Source organism: Macaca nemestrina, chromosome 12, assembly GCF_043159975.1.
Source record: "Macaca nemestrina isolate mMacNem1 chromosome 12, mMacNem.hap1, whole genome shotgun sequence".
In the NCBI taxonomy this organism is placed as follows: Eukaryota; Metazoa; Chordata; class Mammalia; order Primates; family Cercopithecidae; genus Macaca; species Macaca nemestrina.
The window spans coordinates 92,095,095-92,100,374 of record NC_092136.1 but is presented as its reverse complement, the minus strand read 5'-3'; the positions used below and the strand labels follow the sequence as shown (position 1 = coordinate 92,100,374).

Here is a 5,280-nt window from a genome sequence, read left to right as displayed (position 1 = left end):
TTAGAGACAACAGATTGTTAATAACTCAATCTGGTACATTGGGCTTTCTGTGATTCTTCTAGAAATAATCACTCCTAGGGCAAGAAGAAATGCCTATCTCACATCAGGTAAATGCTAGTCAGAGGAAGGGCTCATTGAGTTTTTCATCTTAGTTTTAATTATGAGTTACTAAGCACTGTCTTTAAGGTATACACTGTGTTAAATGCTTCCATGCATTACCTCTTGCTGGAGTAAAGTGTTTGCCATTACTGGCTATGCAAGAGACATTCAAACAAAGCTTGCTTCCTTTATTTTCTTATCTCTTTCTCTCAAAGTTCTGTGCTTAAAGAAAATATGAGCTGACATTTATAAAGAGGAAAACTAACCCAGTAGTTCTGCTTGTAGCACTGTGGACTTCACTAGGAATAAACAACCGATAAATGTCCTAGTTTGAAATTGTACCTCATGCATTACTGACTGGCCAGGAAAGCAACTGTACGGTGGCTGTATTGTGGCAGTTTATTGGCAAGAAAGTTGGTTTCATGATTAAAACGCTCTCTTGTTCTTAGTAAAACAAGGTTTCTGTCACACATGAATTTAGATATCATAACTATTAGAATAAGAACTAGCACTTCTAAGAAAGTTTCTGGCAATTGCTTGGAAAAATTAGTTAAGCCTGGGTACAAGGTTAATATATGCTTTCTTGGATGAAACTGCAAAGAAAATGAAGTTGTAGACTCATGGAGCTCCCTTTGAGCTATTTTTGTTTAAATGATTCTTTCCATAATTGGTGGATTTTGTGTGTGTGTTTTCATCTCATAGTGTTTCAGAATGTTGACGTGTAATAAAAAATTATGATTTCTGATTTCTGTTAAGTGAAAACATTTTATAAGACTCAGATTACTTATTTACTTGAGGTCTTTGTTTCACTGTTAGTAAAAGTCAGAATATAACTAATTCATCTCACGCAGAGGTTGAGGAGCAGCTTATAGATACAGTGATGGTAAGGAGTCCTGTGAATATTTTAGTGGCACAGAAATGCCTATTATCAATAATAATAGTAATAAGCAGTGAGGAATTCAGTTGAAGTCTAAGGCAAGACATTGTCATATTGTTTTCTTACGATTAAAAAAACTTTGGCTTTCTTTTGCATGTGACACTTTCAATTGTGTTGGAGAGAATAAGAGCTCTCAATGTGGTACTTGGTTGTCTAAGGAATTCTTGATGGAGACAGATTTCATGTGAAATCTAAATTGTGTCACTCACTGTCTGAACTTTAGCATTAAGATCTTTAGAAGATAATTTGTTTATTCTTAATACAACCCCAGGCTGAATTCTCTTAGATTATCGTAGAAGAAATGTTACCTGAAAGTAGAAAATATTCTTGAGGTTGCTTCAGACTTGAGCATAATTTTTCTTGTCAATCTTGAAGGTTATTACTATTTGCATATATACCACTTTTCTTTCAACTCCACAGGAACTAAAAGGTAGCTTGATTAGAAGTAGGAGAAAAAGAGATCATTTTTATACTGAAAACATACTAAAAGTGGTCAAAAGTATTTTTCAAGACTGAGTACACTGATAATATCTATGTGCCTACTTGGTATATCCCTGAGTTTCTGCAAAGAAAGTTCTTAAGCTTTTAGCTATATGAGCAGCATACAAAAAAAGTTGCTCCTGCTTAAATCTTTTTACCATATTTTTCCAAAATTTCAATTTATTTTGAGGAATAGGTACTTAAAGTATATATGAAATTACTGCAAAGAGTAAATTAAAAATATTTTAGTTACATGGAGTGTTTTTTGTGTGTTTTCCATGTGGAAATTAAAAGGGCAAGATTCATAGTAAATTCACTTGATTGAGCAATGTTCCTTCACTCATGAAAAGCAGCCTTGGTGCAGAATAGTATATACTTTGGATAATTAGAAAGAAAGAGGCAAGACAGTGGAGCCTGGTGAGCTACAGGGAGGGCTTGTGACTCTAAAGCCCAACCTTTACCTCCTAAACACAGGGAAAAAGGTAGGTTTGCATTCTGTAATAACAGTGGGGGATTTACAAATGCTCTGATGAGTGCTAGAGTGTAACATGTTTCCTGATGAAGATCAGAAATCAAGTTACCCTGGAGGAATTTTGTTTTTGTTTTTAAGCAGATGTTCACAGGGCTGCAATCTTTATTAAACAACAGCACCAGGGAAATGTTACAGACAAGAATGCTTCCTGTCCATCACAGTTTAGATTGGTTTGGCAAAGGATTAGTAATGATTTGGAAAATTCCAGAACTAGTTTGATAACAGAATTTTAAGAACACTTTATGCTGAGGCCAGAAAGGCGACTTTGAACCTCTGAGGGTAGTCAGTTACCCACCCCCAACCCCAACTACATATGTTTTATTTAGGACACTGTTCTAAGCCTTTGGAGAAATGCATAAACAATTTATAAAAGAGTCTATGCTCCAAAAGATCTTGCAATTTAGTTGGGGAAAGAATACAGAGATGTATGAAAAATAAATGGAACAAGGCAATATAGGTAAAGTGCCCAATGTAAGGTAGGAAGTGTAAAGGTTAAAGAAAAAATTGTATCTGACTTAGGATTCTTTAACTCAAATCAACAGAAAAATGCTCTTGAAAACTTGAGAAAAAGATAATTTATTCAAAGACTTTTAGGAACTGCCAGGAATTCTTAAGAGTCTTGCTTGGAGACCTGGGGACACCAAACTTGGAGGACCTAGGAAGCAGGTTTGCAGGAGCCATCTGGAAGATGGAGGTGCTATCAGTCCTGGGATTTGAAGAAATATTAAGTGTTAGATCACTCAAAGTTGGGGAAATTAGGTGATTTTTAGAAACCCCACCATAGATGTAGAGACGATGTTTATAGCATGCTTGGGGACAATGCATAGATTAGTTTGCTTGGAATGAAGGCTATATGCATGAGTAAAGAGATTAAGCTGGAAAAAATAGGTGGGAATTCATTTATGAAAGGCCTTGCTGACATTATGACTCTATCTTGCTGGCAGTGAGAACTAGTTGGGCTGTTTAGCAAGAGTGTAACATGGTAAAAGCGATGTTATAATCCTGTTCCCTACAATGATAAGAGGTCAGAGAAAATGGCCACTCTTTTATTTCAAGGTATTTTGAATTCAGTATGTAGATGGCCTTTTCCTGAACTTAAACTTCCTTGCCGTAGTCTTCATCATTATTTCCATAGGTGAATGTTTCTCAAAACGGCTTGCAAAGGCTACCTAAGTATCAGAAGTGACTGGGGACACTTGCTAACATTTACCTTCCGAGGACCCTACTGAATCAGAATCCCGCCCCCCCCCACACCTTTTTTTTGGGAAAAAAAATGTATTATTTTATTTTTATGTACAGAAAACTCAACAGTGTACATTTAACCCAGTTTAGTAGCAAGTTCTTTAGCCTTTGCCTTTTCCAACTTGACAGTGCAAGCCACAGACTTGGGACCCAGGACATTGCCTCCCCAGTGAGAATGGTTCTCATAATATCTGTCATTGTAATTGGTACTGATGGCTTCTACCAGCGTAGCCAACGCTCCTTTGTCTTTTTCTGAAGTCAACAGTGGTTCAGGTCTTCCTGTGGGCTAGTAGACATCCCACTCTTGCCTTCCCCTTGGTAATGCAGTGAGGGACCCCCATCTCACAACACAGGGCAGTCAGGAAGACAATCAGCTCGATGGAATCCACTTCGTGTGCAATCACCACCAGCTGAGCCTTCTTGTTGTCCAGCAAGGTGGTGACAGTTTTAACCCCTGCTTGAAGGACAGGTGGTTTCTTAGTGGGGACAGCCCCTTTGCTGGCAGCTTTCTTCTCAGCCAAGGCCAACAAGTTCTGCTTCTTCTCTTGCTTTGTCTTTGATCTGTACTCATGGGTCAGCTTAAGCAGTCAGTAGCTATTTGGCAGTTCAGGGCCTGGGTGAACAGGTTGATCACAGGAGGCACTTTCAGCTGCTTATAGAGGGTAGCTCTTTGCCAGCTGCAACGTGATATAGTGGGGCTATTTGACAAAGCAGGGGAGGTCCCTTTTGTTCTGGATGTCTTGTCCAATGCCAAAATTCTTTGCCTTTTCTCAAACAGGAATTCACCCCTTTCTTGACCTTCTGCTTCTTCAAAACAGCAGAGACTGGGCCACCTTCTTTCCCTTGCCCCTCTTTCCTTTTGGCATCTTGGGTGGTGGGAGGAGAGAGCAAGTCAGAATCTTTGGGAGTGGGGAGCTGGGGAGCAGGAATCTGCATTTTCAACAAGTCTGCTAATGATTCTTCTATGCACTGATGTTCAAAACCCATCACCTTAAGGGATGCTTAAATGGACCAGACAGGTACAAAGCAAGGGTGAGATCCCTTTTCTCTACTTTCCTTCTTCCTCTTCTCCTCCTTTCATTCTCCATATTTTGCTCTTCTTCCTCTGCCTTCTGTCTCTCACCTAATAAACACTCTACTCACTGGGGACCCATTGTGTGAAAAATACTACCAAATTCTTTATGGACACTGGAGCCTTAAAGACATACCTGAGGAGATTTAAATATGTGTGTTCAAAATATGCATTGGCAGAAAAATCAGTGCTATTTTAGGGGAAGCCTTTTATGGACTAGATGTTTAGCATTTGCTTTAAGTGAAGCTCACTTTGATTTGCAACCTTGATAGTATCTGAATTAGAAAGATCTGGGGATTTTCAGCTGGTGGTTAAAGCATAGCTTCTGGTGAAAAAACTAATGGCAAGAAGCAGAGTAACAGAGGCTCCTTCAGATCAACTGAAAATGTCAGTATGAGGGTGTAGGGCCACTGATGAGTGGTTAGTAATGCTTGGATTGACTTTCTCCCCTGTTGTCCACTGCTCTTGTTTAAAATGTCATAAAGGAAACAATATTTATTTACCCATACACTATGCACTGGCATTGCACTGAAACTGCCTTTGCAAAATTATGACAGTAAGAGATCTGACACGGCTAACTCCATCTTGCTTCTGGCCTCACGGGTTGGCTATCTTTGCTCTTTACTGGGTGTGGGCCAAGCTAATTTTGGGAGAATTTAGTTTACAGTTTAAATAATAACAGCATTTCCCCAAAACTGAACTTTTCTTGTAAAACTAATGAAAGGCCATCAAGTTAGGAGGATGAAAGGGGTTTGAATTCTAAGTAATTACCAGCCATTATTCCGGAAGTCATAAGATTTGCAACTTCCCCAATTACTCGGGCAGATAACATTACTACTGTAGAATGGAAGATTGGCCTTTTGAGATGTCTTTTCAGGTTTTTGCATTTCTGACAACTGTACAGCCCCATCCAGACCT

General features: G+C 38.8%; 1 pseudogene; it reads right to left on the bottom strand.

Annotated features, from left to right (window-relative positions):
- Positions 1-3,366: 3,366 nt before the first annotated feature.
- On the bottom strand, positions 3,367-4,156 carry LOC139357366 (large ribosomal subunit protein eL8 pseudogene; annotated as a pseudogene).
- Positions 4,157-5,280: the final 1,124 nt, after the last annotated feature.